This window comes from Salvelinus sp. IW2-2015, linkage group LG4q.1:29, assembly GCF_002910315.2.
Source record: "Salvelinus sp. IW2-2015 linkage group LG4q.1:29, ASM291031v2, whole genome shotgun sequence".
Taxonomy (NCBI): domain Eukaryota; kingdom Metazoa; phylum Chordata; class Actinopteri; order Salmoniformes; family Salmonidae; genus Salvelinus; species Salvelinus sp. IW2-2015.
The window spans coordinates 11,312,750-11,335,960 of NC_036842.1; the positions used below are offsets into that span (position 1 = coordinate 11,312,750).

At 45.1% G+C, this 23,211-nt stretch overlaps 1 protein-coding gene across 1 annotated transcript in view; it reads right to left on the minus strand.

The window, feature by feature from the left end:
• The window catches only part of LOC111961436 (bone morphogenetic protein receptor type-1B-like), a 119,373-nt gene that overhangs the window by 49,689 nt on the left and 46,473 nt on the right, over positions 1–23,211 (minus strand). The window contains 1 exon segment of the mRNA XM_023983702.2: positions 9,437–9,509. The gene's annotated coding sequence lies outside the window, so the exon portion shown is untranslated.

Here is a 23,211-nt window from a genome sequence, read left to right on the forward strand (position 1 = left end):
AGACAGCTGGAGCACATGAATACTGTACAGAACAGACTGGAGTACAGGAATACTGTACAGGACAGGTGGAGCACCAGGAACACTGTACAGGACAGGCCGGAGACCAGGAATACTGTAGGACAAGCTGGAGCACCAGGAATACTGTACAGGACAAGCTGGAGCACCAGGAATACTGTACAGGACAGCTGGAGCACCAGGAAATACTGTACAGGACAGGCTGAAGCACCAGGAATACTGTACAGGACAGGCTGTAGCACCAGGAATACTGTACAGGACAGGCTGGAGCACCAGGAATACTGTACAGGACAGGCTGGAGCACCAGGAATATGGTACAAGACAGACTGGAGCACCAGGAATACTGTAAGCAGACAGACTGGAGCACAGGAACTGTACAGGACAGGCTGGAGCACCAGGAATACTGTACAGGACAGGCTGGAGCACCAGGAATACTGTACAGGACAGGCTGGAGCACCAGGAATACTGTACAGGACAGGCTGGAGCACCAGGAATACTGTACAGGACAGGCTGGAGCACCAGGAATAATGTACAAGACAGACTGGAGCACCAGGAATACTGTACAAGACAGACTGGAGCACCAGGAATACTGTACAGGACAGGCTGGAGCACCAGGAATACTGTACAGGACAGGCTGGAGCACCAGGAATACTGTACAGGACAGGCTGGAGCACCAGGAATATGGTACAGGACAGGCTGGAGCACCAGGAATACTGTACAGGACAGGCTGGAGCACCAGGAATATGGTACAAGAGAGGGGGATCACTTTTTAAACCAAAGAGAGAGAGAGAGTCCGTTTAGCATTAGAAACGGCCCAGACGAGCTCAACATAAATAAATATTTGGACTGTGGCTGAGACAAGTTGTTTTAAATTAAAACGGAAAAGTTAGACCTCAGATTTTCTTAACATGAGGGACGGAGCTAGGGGAAAACCTGGCTGCCTTGCCAAGTCAACCAGGAGTGTTGAATGAAAGGCTCGTTCCTAGTGTCTAGGCTGCAGTGCATTGGGTGGACTGACTGGACACTGGAAACCAAAAGGTCTAATTAAGGGGGTCCTCTGATGGTCAGACAAACCTGAGCCGACAGCAGGGTCACTATGCTGGCCCACAAACCACTGTGACCCCACACCTGCCTGGCTGCATTAGCCCGGATGTGTCCGAGTGATGTGGACACCCGAGTCTGAGGCACGGGTACTGACAAAACAACACTGGACCTACAGTACTGACGCAACAGTACAGTACCGACCTCACACTGGACATACAGTACTGACACAACCCTACCTACAACACACTGGACCTACAGTACTGACACAACCCTACCTACAACACACTGGACCTACAGTACTGAACAACCCTACTACAACACACTGGACCTACGTACTGACACAACCCGACCTACAACACACTGGACCTACAGTACTGACACAACCCTACCTACAACACACTGGACCTACAGTACTGACACAACCCGACCTACAACACACTGGACCTACAGTACTGACACAACCCTACCTACAACACACTGGACCTACAGTACTGACACAACCCTACCTACAACACACTGGACCCTACAGTACTGACACAACCCTACCTACAACACACTGACCTACAGTACTGACACAACCCACCTACACACACACTGGACCTACAGTACTGACACAACCCTACCTACAACACACTGGACCTACAGTACTGACACAACCCTACCTACAACACACTGGACCTACAGTACTGACACAACCCGAACCTACAACACACTGGACCTACAGTACTGACACAACCCTACCTACAACACACTGGACCTACAGTACTGACAAAACCTACCTCAACACACTGGACCTACAGTACTGACACAACCCTACCTTACAACACACTGGACCTACAGTACTGACACAACCCTACCTACAACACACTGGACCTACAGTACTGACACAACCCTACCTACAACACACTGGACCTACAGTACTGACACAACCGACTACAACACACTGGACTACAGTACTGACCAACCCTACCTACAACACGAGTACTGAACAGTATAGTACAGCCATGGATGTGTCATGACTCACACTGGACCTACAGTACAGGGCCCGGTTTTTATTTTTTTATTTATTTCACCTTTATTTAACCAGGTAGGCTAGTTGAGAAACAAGTTCTCATTTGCAACTGCGACCTGGCCAAGATAAAGCATAGCAGTGTGAACAGACAACACAGAGTTACACATGGAGTAAACAATAAACAAGTCAATAACATGGTAGAAAAAAAAGAGAATCTATATACAATGTGTGCAAAAGGCAAAAGGTAGATGACAATCGCGCGAAGTCGAGGATCGGTAGGATAGTCAGTTTTACTAGGGTAAGTTTGGCGCGTGAGTGAAGGAGGCTTTGTTGCGGAATAGAAAGCCGATTCTTGCTTTGATTTTGGATTGGAGATGTTTGATATGAGTCTGGAGGAGAGTTTGCAGTCTAGCCAGACACCTAGGTACTTATAGATGTCCACATATTCTAGGTCGGACCGTCCAGGGTGGTGATGCTAGTCGGGCGTGCGGGTGCAGATAGCGAACGGTTGAAAAGCATGCATTTGGTTTTACTAGCGTTTAAGAGCAGTTGGAGGCCACGGAAGGAGTGTTGTATGGCATTGAAGCTCGTTTGGAGGTTAGATAGCACAGTGTCCAAGAAGGGCCGGAAGTAATTAGAATGGTGTCGTCTGCGTAGAGGTGGATCAGGGAATCGCCCGCAGCAAGAGCAACATCATTGATGTATACAGAGAAAAGAGTCGGCCCGGAATTGAACCCTGTGGTACCCCATAGAGACTGCCAGAGGACCGGACAACATGCCCTCCGATTTGACACACTGAACTCTGTCTGCAAAGTAGTTGGTGAACCAGGCAAGGCAGTCATTAGAAAACCGAGGCTACTGAGTCTGCCGATAAGAATATGGTGATTGACAGAGTCGAAAGCCTTGGCAGGTCGATGAAGACGGCTGCACAGTAATGTCTTTTATCGATGGCGGTTATGATATCGTTTAGTACCTTGAGCGTGGCTGAGGTGCACCATGACCGGCTCGGAAACCGGATTGCACAGCGGAGAAGGTACGGTGGGATTCGAGATGGTCAGTGTCTGTTTGTTGACTTGGCTTTCGAAGACCTTAGATAGGCAGGGCAGGATGGAATAGGTCTGTAACAGTTTGGGTCCAGGGTGTCTCCCCCTTTGAAGAGGGGGATGACCGCGGCAGCTTTCCAATCCTTGGGATCTCAGATGTTACGAAGGAGAGGTTGAACAGGCTGGTGATAGGGGTGCGACAATGGCGGCGGACAGTTTCAGAAATAGGGGGTCCAGATTGTCAAGCCCAGCTGATTTGTATGGGTCCAGGTTTTCCAGCTCTTTCAGAACATCTGCTATCTGGATTTGGGTAAAGGAGAAGCTGGGGAGGCTTGGCGAGTAGCAGCGGGGGGGCGGGGCTGTTGGCCAAGGTTGGAGTCGCCAGGAGGAAGGCATGGCCAGCCATTGAGAAATGCTTGTTGAGTCTTCGATTATCATGGATTTATCGTGTGGTGACCGTGTTACCTAGCCTCAGTGCAGTGGGCAGCTGGGAGGAGGTGCTCTTGTTCTCCATGGACTTTACAGTATCCCAGAACTTTTTGGAGTTAGAGCTACAGGATGCAAATTTCTGCTTGAAAAAGCTGGCCTTTGCTTTCTGACTGACTGCGTGTATTGGTTCCTGACTTCCCTGAACAGTTGCATATCGCGGGGGCTCTTCGATGCTATTGCAGTTCGCCACAGGATGTTTTTGTGCTGGTCGAGGGCAGTCAGGTCTGGAGTGAACCAAGGGCTATATCTGTTCTTGTTCTGCATTTTTTGAACGGAGCATGCTTGTCTAATATGGTGAGGAAGTAACATTTAAAGAATGACCAGGCATCCTCAACTGACGGGATGAGGTCAATATCCTTCCAGGGTACCCGGGCCAGGTCGATTAGAAAGGCCTGCTCGCAGAAGTGTTTTAGGGAGCGTTTGACAGTGATGAGGGGTGGTCGTTTGACCGCGGACCCGTGGCGGATACAGGCAATGAGGCAGTGATCGCTGAGATCTTGATTGAAGACAGCAGAGGTGTATTTGGAGGGCAGGTTGGTCAGGATAATGTCTATTAGGGTGCCCATGTTTACGGATTTAGGTTGTACCTGGTGGGTTCCTTGATGATTTGTGTGAGATTGAGGGCATCAAGCTTGGATTGTAGGACTGCCGGGTGTTAAGCATATCCCAGTTTAGGTCACTAACAGAAACAAACTCTGAAGCTAGATGGGGAGCGATCAATTCACAGATGGTGTCCAGGGCACAGCTGGGAGCTGAGGGGGGTCGGTAAATTAAAATATATACGAAATGTATACGAAAAATACGAAGACTATTTACACAGGACAGGACAAAACAAAGACACGTCCGACTGCTACGCCACACTCGTTTCCCGATAGATCTTAGGCTTACCAGTGTTTTAACTATGCCTCTTTCCTACAACGGCCGAAGATGTAACGCTGAGAGAACGTTCGCTAAGTGCGTCGTTGGAGCATGTGTCTGATCGAAAGAAAGGCAGCGCTGCTCTCAGATCAGCTTTCCTTACTCAAATCTTACCTTAACGTTAGAATTACTCCACAATACTGACGACGGATCAGCTCCTAGAGAGATATTATGACGTAATGGCTGCATATATTGAGGGGGCTTATTGTAATGCTTACCGTATAAAGAATGCACTCAATCACAGATTCATTACAGAACACAAGCCTACCGCACACTAGACCGACTGTGGTCAAAATACCATTCATGGTACACATTCAACTTAAATCCAAATGCATGAATAGAATACTGTACTGAATGTCTCTTCCAGACACCTGGATCTCCTAAATCAACCCTGTTCATTCACAGACAGAGGAATGTTTTGTCTGGGCTGTTTGGGGTTTGTAGCGGTGCTGCGTTCTACAAAGAGCCTCAACACTCGTTACAATAACGGGAGCTCAGTGTGGGTTGTTGGGGGACTGGGGGCTCTGGTCTGAGCGAGCGGGGTCGGCCTGGTATACAGCAGTGTCAAAAGTTCATGCCCTCCCTGGGGCATTCACACAGTAAAACAAAGAGATCACACAGACTGCGCTAGCGAGCGCCACGCTAACGAGGCTGATCGTTACTGTGGCGCCACCTGTCTCCCTCATCCAATTAGGCTGAACAAGACCAAGGTGCTAATCAACCGGCTGACCAGCCTAGAGGGGAGAGGAGAGGGGGAGAGGAGAGGGGGAACAGGAAAAACAATAGGATCAAAGAGAAGAGGAAAAAAACGAGCAGAGAAAGGTAGGGGGAGGGAAAGAGATGGAGAGAGAGGGAGCGAGAGAGTGAGGAAGAGAGGGAGTGAGAGCGAGTGAGAGAGATGGGGGGAGACAGAGAGCAAGAGCCAGGGCAGAATAAGAGACACCTCTTTCTCCGTTTACAGCTCGAGCAAACTGAGACAACATCCAAAGTTCAAATGTTTTATTATAAAACATGAAAGTACAGCAGAGTCCTGATTGGTGCTCTGTGGATGAACAGATAATTGGTCCAGTAAAAGTAGGAGAGGTCAAAAGGGAGGGACAAAGCAGACGGGCTGCACAGTTGGAGTGGGAGCGAGGCGCCCAGAAGGACTGGGTGTGCTCTGAGGTTCACAGAAGCTGTAATTATGGGAAAAAGGCATGCGTGTTTACAATATCACACTCTTCCTAACAAGCACTAATTGCGTGTGTGCAGTGAGCGCATGTAGGAATGTCTGAGCACAGCCAGAGTGCAGGGAGAGTTCAGTGAGGAGTTTGGTCAACGGACGACGTGGTTTGTGTCAAACCTGTCAAAAACAATATACACAGCGAAATATAAGACTGAGGTAATTGGGGCTTGTTAGAACACCCAGATAAATTAAACAAAATTTGGTTAGATTAGAAAACACTCCAACTGGTAAATTAACAATGAGTCTGAAGAATACTATTGATGCCCAAAATAACTCCTAATGAGGGAGAAAGAGGCTCAGAAAGACAGGCGTGAAGGGTTTTCTGTTGGTGCATTAATTCATGTCCAGACGCAAACATATGTAGTGATCACATACATGTGTACGTGTGTACGTGTGTGTGTGTGTGTGTGTGTGTGTGTGTGTGTGTGTGTGTGTGTGTGTGTGTGTGTGTGTGTGTGTGTGTGTGTGTGTGTGTGTGTGTGTGTGTGTGTGTGTGTGTGTGTGTGTGTGTGTGTGTGTGTGAGACACATACTCTCTGCCCCTTTATCACAATGAGGGCAAACAGCCGTGCCCCCTGTGTCCTAATATGTGTAGGACCATCCGTCACGCTTGGCTTCCTAAACATAGTCTAGTCTCTGTTGGTTATAGTTAGCACCAGAATCTATGTGCAACAGAGCCCTACCCTAGTGCACAGCCTGGGTCCTGCCCTTCTCTCTCTCCACCAATCATAGTCCAGTCGCTGTTACAGTGGGACTCTGTGTGCCATAGAGAGAGCCCTGTTCTACAATCACTCTCCGGTCCACACTCCCCAGTCTCCACCCCCAAGCTCCAGTCATTCACCCCCAGCTTTACCAAACATGTAGTCCCAGTATACCCAGAGCCTCTGTGCCATAAAGCCTGTCTCTCCACCAAACACAGACCAGTCTAAGTATCGCTGACTGGAGTGCTAACAGTGGTGTGTATTCGTGGGTGCCAAGGGAAGCCAAGCATTCCCCAACAATTGACCAAGAAAAAAAGAAAAATATATAATTGATTGATCTTTCATCTCTCCGTGTTTCATAATTTTTCTTCAATTCGCAAGGGGCTCCAGAGAACGCATCCGAGTGAGCGAAACAGCTTGCTCGGACGCTGTAGATGTGTAGCCCATCTGTGATGCTGTCTGGTCAAAAAGAGTATGATATTGTTGCCGCTCGTAGCATTGAATGCAAGGGAAGCCAGCATGCATTTGGCCTCCCTTGATGAAAAATATATAAAATAATAGCCCATCAGAGTTGAGCTAAATTGAGTGAGCTCAACTGTGAATGGTCCTGGCGMACCAAAAACAAGTGTCAAGGGAAGCCAGTTTGGATTTGGCTTCACACCAATCACATCAAAAGCCCCCAAATTACTGAATTGTTGCATCTCATTGTGTTGTTGTCCTATGGTGGCTAGCTAGCTAGCAAAAATGGTCCCTTTCCTAAATAAACTATGGACTGAGATAGGGATTTTGACTCCTGGTTTTACTTAATTCTCCGTACTGGCCAATGATTATAACGGCGATTCTGATCCAACCATTAATTCATACATTGTTGTGCCCCTGGCCTGAGAGGATGGAGGTTCAATATGTAGCTAGATGTAGAAGGCGAATGTTAACTAGCTAACGTTGCCCATGAAAATAAGTTAGGCTAGCGAGCAAGCGTTTTAGCCAGTTAGCCTAGAAACTAAAAGCATGTAGCCTACTCTATGACAGTCATAGACCGTTTCGGCAACATGAAAGAGAGAAGGATGGCATTGGCGTTTCTCTACAAGTAGGGGGAGTCAACATGTTTATTCTACTTGCACCGACGCACACAAAAATCAGAACCATGGACAGCCACATCATTAGCTTCCGTTGATTGGACACAGTTATTGGACACAGTTGTTTTTTGGTATTGTCACGTTCCTGACCTGTTTTCCTTTGTCTTGTATTTATTTTAGTTGGTCAGGGCGTGAGTTGGGTGGGTTGGTCTATGGTTGATTTTCTATGTTGGGATTTGGTGTTCGGCCTGGTATGATTCTCAATCAGAGACAGCTGTCAATCGTTGTCCCTGATTGAGAATCATACTTAGGCAGCCTGGGTTTCACTTGTGTTTTGGGGGTGTTTGTTCCTGTGACTGTGTTTGGGCCACACAGGACTGTTTCGGGTTTGTCACGTTTGTTGGTTTTGTATTTTGAAGTGTTTTGTTGATTTTTCTTTAAAATATGAACACTAACTACTCTGCATCTTGGTCCGATCCATGCTCCTCCTCGTCTGAGGAGGAGAACGACTACGACAGCCGTTACAGTTATCTTTCAGTTGTCACTGTATTAGACTAAGTGCGGGTGATTTGATGATGTTGAAATGTTGTCAGGGGTCAGGGGTCATCAACTACTAATTGAGAAGGTCCAGGTGACACACATTTCCCAGGTGGCAAAGGTCCGGATGGATATCGTCSTTTATGAACACTGTGGTACAGCGTAGTAACAAACATAGTCTTCTACAACTTAGGAAACATGTTGTTGTATAAAATGTACATTMAAATACATTCAACGAGATAATTAGACATTTGAACGAATGACTTCTTTCTTTTGAATGTAAACATGTGCATCATCATTGCTGAAGAACCAAAGCGGTTGCATAGTTGTCCAGGAAAGAAGTGCACTGTGAACCATTGTACATGGGCCTTGAATTATTAAATAATATTAGAATTAAATAAGGTGCTTTTTTTTTTAGAACTTTTTTGGAGTTGTTAAAAAAAGTCGCATCTGAATGCACAGAAAGCCAATGTGGGCCGTGCAATGTTCATGTATGTCACTCTGGGCCTTGCCCTTGCATCAATGAGAGAAATTACACTTTGTCTCCTGCCAATACTTTGAACTTTGGCACAAATGGTGTGAGAGCAACTCTGAGAGACTGGTGCAGGTGTTCATTGGTGAGCCTGGTGTGGTATTCGTTTTTACTAAATGCAATATTTGCTTTTTGGACTTCACCGGACAGATGTTGCTCTCCGGTTTTGTGACGAAACAAAAGGTGTGGTTGTCTGCCACTGTGTCTTCTTATTATAACACTGGCAAGGCATATGAACTAACAGGTTATAGAGCAAACAACGAAATTATCACAATTAACACTTAGGTTGTAATATGGCTTTCTTTCTGTCTAGACTTCCCCAGTTATTTTACCCACACACCACTACTGCTGGCTAACACAGTGTTTAATGGCACATTAACCAGCCATATACTCTCCCCCCAAAGAATAGCCCCTTCTTAAAAAGACAATCCAAGCCATTGTGATTAATGATGTTTGTATTCATGTCGTTTTATGGCTCTATAATTTGTAGGGTATTAATAGTCACATAGCCCACACCCTCCAGCCAGCCAAGGTGTAGTGAGACTATGTACCTGCTGTATGTTGAGTTTGATTGAGAGGGAGAGGGAAAGCCCAGGGAAAGAGTCTCCTGCGTATATTTTCCATGTTCACTCCCTCTCAACACTGAACTGCTGAAAGCTCTTCTGTCTGCGAGTGGCACAAGGGCCGCAGTGACACTTAGTACATACACCTTACCTCCTTGACCACTTRGCTATTTGTTTCATCTCTTCTCTACACTTCCCCCCCTCACACCCTTGTTTTGTTACCTTGACCACTTGCCCACTCTCCCCAATAGAGGTAACGCAGAGAGTAAAGGGTTCACCCACCTATGTCTGTGTGTCTCTCAGTCACTCCCGGCTATTCCACACAACCCAGATGTAGAGCTTGTATTCCGGTCACCTGCCCAAGAGATAGAGACAACAAATGACAACTCTACATCAGGCTTCAGAACTGACAATGCTATCCATCAGGAAAACAATCAATAGGGAGAAAGATAAATGAAAGGGGAGACATACAGAAGACACTCGCTAACACACAGAAGGGCTGTGAAAGTTTGAAAGGATAAAGCGAGGGAGAGAAAGAGATGGAAAAGGAGAAGTATTTTTAGCCCGCGTTGCACATGACCGACTGTCACTTGCTGTAATAATTGACGTGTCATAAGGTCCTGTTCTCCACGGTCACACACAGTACTGGAGGCACACAGCTGTTGTTGCTTTGGCTGCAGACAGACACTTTAACAGAACAACACCAGTTAGACACACAACGTGAGTAGGAGGAGAGTGTTTGACGAGCCTGTTTCTCTCTCGCTTTTTCTCTTTCCGTCCCTCTCTCATCTTCTCTGAGTCTGACATTCCCTCCTTATCTCTCCAAACAGTAGTTAAGTTGCAGTCGTTTCATGTCACTTAATCTCTGATGTTCACTTGTCACACTTTCCTCCTCACGGGACAATGACTGGAAGGTCACACACAGCTCACCTGCGTGACCACAATCAGATTACAGACACACACACTCACTCATACTTATCTATTATCTCTGCCTCTGTGACGGTCTGGATCCCGACAATAATAAATAGAGATGGATCAAGATAGGGCCAGTCTGATGGGTGGCCATGTTGTTTCTGTCTGAGTGATGGGTGGCCATGTTGTTTCTGTCTGAGTGATGGGTGGCCATGTTGTTTCTGTCTGAGTGAAATGGGTGGCCATGTTGTTTCTGTCTGAGTGATGGGTGGCCATGTTTGTTCTGTCTGAGTGATGGTGGCCATGTTGTTTTTGTCTATGTGATGGGTGGCCATGTTGTTTCTGTCTGAGTGATGGGTAGCCATGTTGTTTCTGTCTGAGTGATGGGTGGCCATGTTGTTTTTGTCTATGTGATGGGTAGCCATGTTGTTTCTGTCTGAGTGATGGGTGGACATGTTGTTTCTGTCTGAGTGATGGGTGGCCATGTTGTTTTTGTCTATGTGATGGGTGGCCATGTTGTTTGTGCCTGAGTGAGGACACGGCTCCTCTCTACATCCCACTGAGACTGAGGGAGGTCACAGTCCTTCCTGACTCTTCCCAGGCTCTCTCTCTCAGCAGAGCAGAACGTTCTCCCGGTTCCTCTGCGGCCTGGGAGCCCCAGGCTCATTAGATAGTGACACAGATACGGACCCAGCCTCACAAGCCTCAGCCGCCTCTGTGGTCCATCTGCTGTTCTACTGAACTCCTCCTGAACCTAGCAGCACCAACTAACCCACTGGAGGACGATGCAACATCAACACACTGGCCACTTTTACCAGACTTTGTACTGACAAACCCAACAGCAGACAAACATATTATTTAGTCACCATCTTATATACAGTTGTTTACTTATTGTGTACAGTGCATTCGGAAAGTTTTTAGACCCCTTCACTTTTTCCACATTTTGTTACGTTACAACCTTATTCTAAAATATAAATTTTTTGTATCCTCATCAATCTACACACAATACCCCACAATGACAAAGCTAAAACAGGTTTTTAGACATTTTGCTAATTTATTAAACGTAAAAAACAGAAATACCTTTTTCAGTTCTGCCCACAAATGTTCTATAGGATTGAGGTCAGGGCTTTGTGACGGTCACTCCAATACCTTGACTTTGTTGTCCTTAAGCCATTTTGCCACACCTTTGGAAGTATGCTTGGGGTCACTGTCCATTTGGAAGACCCATTTGTGACTAAGCTTTAACTTCCTGACTGATGTCTTGAGACGTTGCTTCAATATAGCCACATAATTTTCCATCCTCATGATGCCATCTATTTTGTGAAGTGCACCAGTCCCTCCTGCAGCAAAGCACCCCCACAATATGATGCTGTCACCCCCGTGCTTCACGGTTGGGATGGTGTTCTTCGGCTTGAAGCAACATCTTAAGACATCAGTCAGGAAGCTTGGCCGCAATGGGTCTTCCAAATGAACAATTACCCCAAGCATACTTCCAAAGTTATGGCCATTTGGCTGAAGGACAACAAAGTCAAGATATTGGAGTGGCCATCACAAAGCCCTGACTCAATCCTATAGAAAATGTGTGGACAGAACTGAAAAAGTGTGTGCGAGCAAGGAGGCCTACAAACCTGACTCGGTTACACCAGCTCTTTCAGGAGGAATGGGCCAAAATTCACCCAACTTATTGTGGGAAGCTTGTGGAAGGCTACCCGAAACACTTGACCCAAGTTAAACAATTTAAAGGCAATGCTACCAAATACTAATTGAGTGTATGTTAACTTCTGACCTACTGGGAATGCGATGATAGAAATAAAAGCTGAAATAAATCATTCTCTCTACTATTATTCTGACATTTCACATTCTTAAAATAAAGTAGTGATCCTAACTGACCTAAGACGGGGCATTTTACTAGGATTAAATGTATTTGGCTAAGGTGTATGTAAACTTCCGACTTCAACTGTACCTACTACTGTGCATACCATTTTCTTCCATATGATATACTGTCTGTATACACCACGTATTTATATTCTGGATTCTGACACAGGCGCACTCTAATATATCTATTCTGGATTGTTAATTGGACTCGTTCTGTCATTTCTTGATTTCTTGTTTCGATTTTTGATGATTGTGTATTTGTATTGTAATTGCGAGTCATTCTATTGCATTGTGGAAGCTAGTAACATAAGTATTTCGCTGCACCTGCTAGAACACCTGCACATATAAACTTTGATTTGATTCTTGACTGAACAAGTCACTACCGACTCATGTCCTGTAATTCCACTTGTTGGTTCTCCGTTGTTACCACTGTAGTGGGTGAGACTGTATCCTTAGGCCTTGTAAAAACAGGTGAAATTTGAACCGCCCCCTCCTCACCCCTATCTCCCAGTCTGCTCCGAGGACCACGTCTGACTGGTTAACCATCTGTTGCCGTGTTTGCTGGGAAGGGAAGCCCGTGGGCCCTGTAATCCTGGCAGGGAAACCCTGTCTCTGGTCTGCTGGCTGACCTATTGTTCATTGTCAATCAGACGCTGCTTTCCTTAATTAGGAGAAACGCTCCAGCAGTCTGGGTCGAGCCCCAGCCTTCCAGTGGAAAAGACCAGCTGTATTACTGTACCTCTCYCTCACTCTCTCTCTGGTGTACAGATCCAGGATCTTCATTTGATCACCCTGATGTAAAACYTGTAGTGTATTTGAGGTTAAAAAGGCTTCTGAAGTTTGTAATTTCCCCCAAAATCTCCATTAATTATAATAATAATAATTCACATTTCCTGTTGCTGCAGGATGATTWTCCTGCTGTAGCAAACTGGCTCAAATTAAGATGCTTCATATGTAATGTCAGGCTTAAAATGCAATTATCTGTATTGATAAAACTACTATACAGTCTGTATGTGCAAATCACATGAATTACTCCCAACATAACACTTTATAAATTCACACAGTTTTCTCAACATTTGAAACACAACGAAGTCAACAGCCTACAGCCTATGAACACAGATATCCGCAGCACCACACTCACATCTCATCTACCCCTCCCTTCACTGATCTACTCTGACGAAACACATGGTGGAAAAACAGACACCTACTCTCCTGTGTGTCCGCTAATAAAACAATGTTCACATGCAGCTCTGATCTGGAACGGAACAAATGGCAACAATTACAACATCAAACCTCAGCTTAGATGATGTAGGCATGTTATTATTCTTATTTTAATTGCTCACAATTGGCTCAACTTCAGCAAGACCAACACTAAAAAGTCAAGAAACCACAACTGAAGTTGATGCAGCACAGTCGACATACACCATTGTCTTAGTTACGTATGTTGGTCTTTTAATTTGTTTCTGTTCATTTCTGAGGTAAATTATTGGGGCGCCGCGAAAACCAAGTGCCATCTTTTAATTTAGGCCTGCCATCACTTGAAATACGGCCTTGATATTCTCAACATTCAAATAACAAAGAAGCACTTGATGTTTCTGAACGAGGTTTTTTGTCTGTATAAAGAGTTGTGTGACACATATGAATGCTGAGATGAACAATAGTTTGTTTCAGCTCTTCACATCTGTCTGACATTACAGAGCACTTTGGCCATAATTCACGTGCAGTGGAGTGGAAAAACAAGAGCAAGGATGGAAATAACTGAATTGATCCTTCTCTGACATCCAACTGCACAGAGATCATAGAGCAGGGTTCCTCAATAGCTGGTGATTTTATTTGGCACCCCAAGTTTTCTGAGCAAAAAAAAAATACCTTGTTAAATGTTTACTAAATCATTTTCGTTGTTGGACATAAATTACTGTACAATCACCAGGGAATCAGCTCAAAGTATTCCCACGCATAAATAGAGAGGTTGTCATGTTCTGACCATAGTTCTTTTGTGTTTTCTTTRTTTTAGTGTTGGTCAGGACGTGAGCTGAGTGGGCATTCTATGTTGTGTGTCTAGTTTTCMGTTTCTATGTTTGACCTGATATGGTTCTCAATCAGAGGCAGGTGTTAGTCATTGTCTCTGATTGGGAACCATATTTAGGTAGCCTGTTTTGTGTTGGGTTTTGTGGGTGGTTGTTTTATGTCTTTGTGTCTATACACCAGATAGGACTGTTTCGGTTTTTCACATTTGTTGTTTTTGTATTTTGTAGTGTTTATGTTCTTTATTAAAYATGATGAACACTAACCACGCTGCGCTTTGGTCCTCTCCTTCGTCCACAGAAGAAAACCGTTACAGAGGTACATGTGATCGTATCCCAATGTAATCAAGGTTTGAAATGATTCTGTATTTGTTAAATACTATATCTGTTTGGGATTCTTGCGGTCAATTTGTAGTGTACAAATGATTTATAACTATGTTCCGGCCCCCCGCCCCTCCACTCAAGGAAAAATCGTCTTACGGCTGAATGTAATTGGGACCCCTGTCATAGAGAGAAGCTGTGTTTTAAGACGGATAAATCCAATAAATACCATATTTGAAATGGTGTAATGCAGGCATTCCCACTGGGAACACACTGGTTGAATCAACATTGTTTCTGCATCATTTCAATGAAATTATATTGAACCAACGTGGAATAGAAGTTGAATTGACGTCTGAGACCAGTGGGTTGCTTCTATATTATACAACGGGTGAGTCTAATCCTGAATGCTGATTGGTTAAAAGGGAAAGGGGGATAGCTAGTCAGTTCAACTGAAATGTGTCTTCTGCATTTAACCCAACCCCTCTGAATCAGCCGGTGTTATTTTCACAAGTAACCACCGGCTAAATCTATGACGTTAAAATGCCTATTTACTCTGTTCCATCTGACTGCGCAATCCACTGCCTCATCAGCCCAGCCAGACAATTTATAAACTTGATCTCCACTATAAAAAGCAACTAGACCTTATCTCCCATTTCTTTTAGACTAACATTTAGTTTTCTGTCTCTCTGACATTTGCAACATTGTTTCAATATTCAAATTCAATCTCCAGCTGTCCCATAGTAATGAACGTGTTGGGAGTTGAGATGAGACAGGCAGGCAGTGTTTCTTAACCAGTTGAAATCATGAATCAGCTGGTATCAACTTTATGGATGTACAGTGCCTTCAGAAATTATTCAAACCCCTTGACTTTTTCCACATTTTGATACGTTACAGCCTTATTCTAAAATGTATTAAAATAGTTTTTTTCACATCATCAATCTACATACAATATCCCATAATGACAAAGAAAATCATTTTTTTAGATTATTTTGCTATTTTTTTAATTTTTTTAAATTTAAAAATCACAATTACATAAGTAATCAGTACTTTGTTCTTGGGTATGACGCTAAAAGCTTGGCACCCCTGTATTTGGGAAGTTTCTCCCATTCTTGTCTGCAGATCCTCTCAAGCTCTGCCAGGTTGGATGGGGAGCGTTGATGCACAGCTAATTTCACGTCTCTCTCGCGATGTTTGATCGGGTTTAAGTCCGGGCTCTGGCTGGGTCACTCAAGAACATTCAGAGACTTTTCCCAATGCCACTCCTGCGTTGTCTTAGCTGTGTGCTTAGGGTCGTTGTTCTGTTAGAAGATGAACCTTCACCCCAGTCTAAGGTCCTGAGCGCTCTGGTGCAGGTTTTCATCAAGGATCTCTCTGTACTTTGCTCCGTTCATTTTTCCCTCGATCCTGACTAGTCTCCCAGTCCCTGCTGCTGAAATCATCCCCACAGCATGATGCTGCCACCACCATGCTTCACCATAGGGTTTCCTCCAGATGTGACGCTTGGCATTCAGGCCAAAGAGTTCAATCTTGATTTCATCAGACCAGAGAATCTTGTTTCTCTTAGACTGAGAGTTTTTAGCTGCCTTTTGGCAAACTCCAAGCGGGCTGTCACGTGCCTTTTCCTGAGGAGTGGCTACCGTCTGGCCACTCTACCGTAAAGGCCTTATTGGTGGAGAGCTGCACAGATGGTTGTCGTTCTGGAAGGTTCTCCCATCTCCACAGAGGAACTCTAGAGCTCTGTCAGAGTGACCGTTGGGTTATTGGTCATCTCATAGCAAAGGATCTGAATACTTACGTAAATAAGGTATCAGTTTTTTTTATTTTTAATACATTTGTCAAAATTTCTAAAACCTGTTTTCGCTTTGTCCTTATTAGGTATTATGTGTAGATTGCTGAGGATAACATTTGTTTAAATACATTTTAGAATAAAGCTGTAACCTAACAAAATGTTGAAAAAGTCAAGGGGTCTGAACACTTTCCGAAGGCCCTGTATACAAAGAAATGTCAGTAGAAAACAGGTAGAAGGAAACGAAGTGCAGCTTGTTTGGAGTGTTTCCAGCGTCAGTCTGAAGTGATTGTGTTAGCTGTGTTGTTGGCTAGCTCCTCTGAACAACAGTGTCCTGACGAGGGAGCACATTTTCTATGCCAGGTGAAATCAAGCCTCATTAGCTCATTGTTATTGATGTCTCCAAATAAATGTCACCAGAAAACGGCTTAAACAAATGCAGATGTAGCTACTTTTTGCTGTTATTCTGGCTGCACTTTTTAACGTGACTGTGTAAGTTAACCGTAGTTGGCTAGCTAGCAAGCAAGGGCTAAGAACGTTGCCAGCCAGTATGCAATGGAACATTTAGAATGAACGACAAAAATAACGTTTTTGATGAAAATATGTCAATCATTATTTGAATATGTTGGTAACCCGTTGTATAAAAGTGGTAATGCCCAAGAGGATATATTGCAACAGTTCGACTTCGTCTTGGGCCTAACAACACCCGTGCCGATTTATCCTCCAAACACTGGCTACTTGGGCATTATCACTTAAATATATATGGTGCACAACTAGAAACAGACTCAACATATCATACTGTACAATAATACAGTGTACCATCAAACTGCAGTACGCATGGAATAAAAAAAACATACAGAAATCATTGTGATGTGTCTGTCTTCATCCGTTAAAAAGAACTGCCAACAGAATCCAGAATAGAGAACAGTATGAGCAGGGCCCAGCAGGGTACGAGAACCGTGACCTACTGTAAGTAGGACACACACTGCCATGAAAAATACAATGAAAGCATGAAGGAATGACAAACTCCGGCTTTAACTCAATCTCATCAGATAACAGTCTAACTGAGGCAGAACCACAGGCAATGAAGAAACACAGTCACACACACACATACACAGTCCCATTTGACCATACACACACTGGCGAGCAGCGAGACAGATGACATTAACAGGAGGCGTGTGAGAAGCCTCTTATCAGCAGAACCTCAACCTATACCTGGAAATGAGAAGCAGATTAAGCTATCAGCTACTGTACATTCCAAAGATGTCTAGCTTTTCCCCCTGACGTTGTTGTTTGCTCTCTCCCAATGATAGCGCCGACGAAAACACAGGAAGTGGGTTGCAGGGCGATGGAGCTCACATCGATCGGTAGGCCCGCCTGTCTCTCTGTATGAGCTGGGTGATGCCTTCCCTCCTCTCCTTCCCCCAGCTCCAGAGTTTCTGCTGCTAATGTATCTCACTATTCCCCCGTCCCGGGCTGCCTTGGCACGGAGTAGTCGATAAGTAATGGCAATGCTATCCATCTCTGAAACATCACTCCTTGACTTACTGTAAGAGCGCATCACTGTGGCCACCACTTTCAACATTGCTGACATGGAGGTAACAAACACCAGCCAGCCCAGTGCATGATCTGTGACGATCAGATACAACTAACAGGTCCGGTAGATTTCTACATCAGACAGGTCCCAGACAACAGACCTTTTAGTGTCTAGATTCAGTATTTCTATTAGCCAGAGTATAAGACTTTACATACTATTAGTTGATCGTCAAGGTTGACATTAAGCTGTATGGTATCCCAACTATCAATCAGAATACAGTATGATGACATTTTACATTCTCTGAAATAAATAAAAACTGTCGATTTATATTATATGAAATCAGATTTCTCCCTAGTAAATTAAAGGTAAAATAAAATGTAAATAAATGTACTGAAACTAACTCTAGACTATGCAGGTTGGTTTAGCATTCACTTCATTTGACTCCCTCTTAGAAGCTTGAGAAAGTCATTGCGTTTCGCCATAATCCTTGATGGCCATTCGCTGAGCCATAATGAAATGCAATCTCTCACTTTTGGTAGTGATCTTKTTGGAGGAATACACTAAACTTGAAAGTGTTTCATATTAAAATGGAATGCATTCAAATCTAAGATCCCTCTAAGCCAGCGGAAAGACCTGGTTCTCACAACTCTAAAYCCCTAAAGAGCTTTCGTTCTGGCTTTTCTATCTCCTTGGCATTTCATTAATCAATCATTGCTTGGCCAGGGAGTTTACTCACCTTGTCAGTCTAAAAGTGGCTGATTAAAATTTATGGAGAAACAATTACCGCCTTTGGAGTGGTGCCCGTTACCTAGAAGAGCAGTGCCCAACCTTCAGGAGGGAGGACATCTTTGAACCCATCATATCATCAATTAAACAATTCCCTGAAAACATGACATGTACAGTACGACCTGCTCATCAGAACGCTGTACAGTAGTCGGTGAGTCGCGTTGATCGTGGCAACCCTCTGACCTCCCCCTGCCCTTCCCGACACACAGAATGCAACCTATCAAACACATGTCATTTGATTACTAACAGCTTGCATTTGTTTGACTTTTCCTTGACATTTTGATAGCAAGCCTGTATGTAAATGAGAGTAGAAGTGCTATTCTTCCTGTGTGAACACGGGCCACAGGTGAGCATATGTTAATAGCAGTGACAGCAAAGTGAGTTCACGGCAGTAGAGCGACCTGTGCATTCCGTTTACAGAACCTGTGTAATTATTCTGTCAGATACATGAATCACCTGGGAGGGGGAAACAGACAGACAGACAGACTGGAACCCCAGGCTTTTCCAGTCCCGAGGTTGCCGCTCCAGTGCGGGGCAGAACTGCCAGATCAACCATCTAGCAAAACAACTGTAAATCCATAGAGCAATGTCATAAATGTCTCTGTTATGGTTATCAGGTTACCTCCCAAACATCGCACTCCACTCAAGTAACACCGCCTCTATTGTTCACATGCATTCGAGGCTATATGTCATGTACACTCACATGACCATTGTCATGCTATGAGACAGACACAGCGTTATCGTWGCGCAAAAGGGCATCTAGGTAGTGCGCCTGTGTCTCTGTCACCAGATCTCAACCCAATTGAAACACTTATTGGGAGAGTCTAGAGCGGCGCCAGAGACAGTGTTTTCCRCCACCAGAATGGTGTCGCATCCCTCCGACAGAGTTCTAGACACTTGAGAAATCTATGCCAAGGCACACTGAAGCCGTTCTAGCAGCTTGTGGTGCCCCAACGCCCTATTAAGACACCATGGGTTCTCTCGTATTTTGGCAGTTACCTGTAGGTGGTGCTGTGAGTGAAAACCAGATAAGTTTCACTAAAACCCTCTGATCAATCTCAATTAAATTATCAAAATCCGGCAAGCATTTTATATCAAATTCACTGTCCAGACTCCCTWGACGATACCACTCTCTGTCTGAGAGATCTCAATCCATTATAGAGCCACTTATCAGTGTGACGTCATCGCCATCTAGTTCTGGCTGACACCGCTCCATTGAAGTTCACCTCTTTTTCCCTCTGGTTCTGGCAGAGTACTCTGCTCCCCACTCCCGCCATCACCTGTGTTGGTACGTGAGTGAGGGTGCTTGGAGTCAGGAATACTCATAAACCCACTCGGGCTTCCATGGAAAAGTGTGGAATTCCTCGAAATAATTGTGTTCTGCCATTTCCTGCCCTCTTAACTCAGGCAGTCGGCGACGGGGTCTGGAAACTGGCTAGCGCAGGTGTCTCATTCGTTTCCCTACAGACACCACCATGCCGGCTGCAAGCCAACATGAAGAGACCACAGGGTCCTGTGTTACCTGTTTGAACGGTCGCTGTCGACAACACCCAATGTAGGATCCTACACCTACTCCGCCTGCCTGTGGAGAATGGCTGCTTCCTGGGGACTCGTTCGCTGTTACAACGGCCAGTGAGAGAGGAGTTCAGATAACGTTTCAGCTAAAAGATGTCTGGTCATGAGGAAATAACGTGATACTTCAAATCAATACCAGGCCAAAAATATTTCACTTTGTGCTATCTTTCGGAGTGAGGAGGAGAAGCATCGTGAAAGAGATTAGGGGTCACCGTTACAAACACGTTGTCCAGGGTCATTCTGGAAACACTCCATACATTCTTCTCACTCCATACCGGACAATCATTTGCCCAGACCGGGAAAACCCCCYAGCCGATACGGAATACTGCCACGTGTACCGGTAACGTCAAACTGCAGGTAACGTCACGGAAGAAGCACAAAAAGATAAGTAAGAGCGTGGTGTTGTAGTCTACTACAGACAGCTCTCTCTGGTCATCCACTACCCGGACGTTATCTATCACAGAGCCAACTCAAACAGGATGCTTTTGGTGGTGCCAGAACGTCGTGACAAATGTATATGGCAGTGTGCTGTAGATTGCACCGCATGGGCTGTTGACAGACACATGCTCATCCAGTCTGATTCCTGAGTTCCCGACGACTGGAAAGTTGTTCAGCTGTTCTGTTAATAAGAACAAGTCCGCAGCAACATGTACAAACGAGGAAGTGAAATACTAAGTCCAAATAACAAGGGAAATCTAACTCAACCCGGTCTAGGCAGCAGAGCACAAACCTGCAAGGGAATGCAATGTTCCTGTAGGCATCACATGGAGTCTGTGTGACTCATAAATGAGAGCAAACCATATGGGCAGGATGGCAGGCTAGGTGGGCACAGGTGCCAAGTGGTAGGCTGCTGACAGGCCTGGTCCCCTTGGGTACAGGAAAACTCAGGTGCAAATCACACAACATATACACCCTTTCCAGTAGGGGAGAATGGGTTAAATTGAGCCATTTTCTTTTACATTTAGATTCACTGCGTCAAGGGAAATATAGTATTCTTTCTAACAAAGAGATCTATATATATTCCAGGATGTTGTGTATCTCTGGAAATATGTAAACATTACAGTGGTCTCTTGGCACAATGTAACCCGGGTATGGGGTAAGTTGAGCTGCGGGACAAGGTAAGGTAAGCCTTTTTAAAACCATGTCTCTTTATTTCCCAAACACAATCACTTTTGTCTTTTAATCATTTTATGCATCTTTTAAGACAGGCTTCAATCCAGACAAACACTTTTAACACAGGCCAGGCCTGGCTGTTACCTCATATCCCAGTGATAATGCCTTGCATTACGCCTGGGAAGAAAACACTTCCATTTGCTCAACTTGACATTGTCTCAACTTACCTATATATTAGCCCACACAGCTACAAGGATGCACTTTCATGCTAGGTTTTAGGACCTCATATTGACGCTTATAGAGACCCCAACTGATGTATAAAACAATCTTAAAATGATCTACTTTGGTTTAGATAGAAGCATCATGAAACCTTTAACACAATAGAATCATTTGACTTGGTGAAAACACCGTTTTTTGGACCTAACTTGCCTACAACTTTTTCTATGTGGTTTCTTCCTTCACAGACTCCATGAAATAATGACCTCTTCCTGAATATTTGGTCAAATGATACATTTTATGTATGGTTTCCTAGAAACAAGGGAGGCTCCACTCTCCCCTAAGCCTATGGCAAGACTCTGAAGGCCTGAMATTCAGTCCTACGTTATTATTACAGCCACATAACTTTTCATTCTGATAAAACCMTGTATCATAAATTATTATAGTCAGGTTTTCACACAAAAAAAAATGGTGATTTAAATACCGACTACATTGCCAATATGCTACATAATGCCGCCAAAGCACCAACTCCATACTGTACATTGTGAGAAACCAGCTGTGTGTCGTGTCTTATGACCAGGGCCTCTCTTTCACACCTCCTCTCCCACCCCTCTCTTCTCCTGCCAAGCATGCTGTGGGAGAGAGCTGCTGCGTCCATACGGTCCCCACACGCCCACCCTCAAAGTACAGGGAGCTGCCAAAGGTCTACTCTGCGATGTGCCCCTCTGCCCATCCCAATGTGTGGGCAGTGCCAGCTTGTAACCAGAGAGCAGAGAGAGACCCAACAGCTGCTGCTAGTTTAAGTCTCCCTCTGCATCTGCCACTACTGTGATCTCATGGAACAAAGCTAGAATGCAATCACACGCTCCGACTGGGTGCCCAGTCACACTCCTGCCTTTGTCCTCTGTCATCTCCCTCTCTCTCTGACTGCACACTCTCTCGCTCTCCTATCTGCCTGTCTGTCTCTCGCTCTCTTTCACTTTCCTCTCTGCCCGTTTGTCTGTCTCTCTCTCCTCTCTGCCTGTCTGTCTCAGTCTCTCTCTCTCTCTCTCTCTCTCTCTGCTGCCTCGGTCTCGTCTCTCCTTGCCTGCTCGGTCCTTCTCTCTCTCCTCTCTGCCTGTCTCTCTCCTCTCTGTCTGTCTCTCTCTCTCCTCTCTGCCTGTCTGTCTCTCTCCTCTCTGCCCGTCTCTCTGTCTCTCAATCCCCCCCTTCTCTGGTAGTCCTGCTCACCCCACATTCTCTTCAACATTGCTGATTGTGAAACCAGACCAGAGGTGTTGAACTAAACCTCCCTCCTATGATCTCTACCTGCTGGTTAGTCTTTAACTGGAGCGCTACTAGCCAAACCCAGTACCACAGTTCTCTGCGACAGTTCAACCGCTCCCATTCCTCCACAGCCAGCACCATGCTGTCAGACAGGCACTACTAACTGTGTGGGGCTCAGACTCACTTCAGCACTGAAATCACCAAACAATTCAGCCTCTCCCCTCTCTCCCTCTAATCCCATTCATATATCCTGTAGCCCTCCTGAACGCTGGCTCAATGAAGTGGTGACAGCTCCTTTTGACAGCACACCTGAGCACGGTTCCCTGAAAAGCCTCCTCTCTCTGCTAACAGAATGCTGGAGTGACAGGAGGCAGTTGAAGCTGTAAGGCAACACCGTGTTTGATTAATCAGGCATTACTCTGGCACAAWGCAGAACACAGCGCTAATCCTCAGTTCAGTAACAGGAACCCTGCAAGAAGCTAACGTATACACACACACAGACACGTTGCCACGCACATACACACCCACTTTACCTGGCTTCTCCAAAAATACTTTCTCAGAGTAAGTAACATCCCTGTGTTTCTCTCTACCCCAGCTCTCACCGTCCAGCAACACCAGCTGCAGCCAAGGGCMTTCGGGCCCCTAT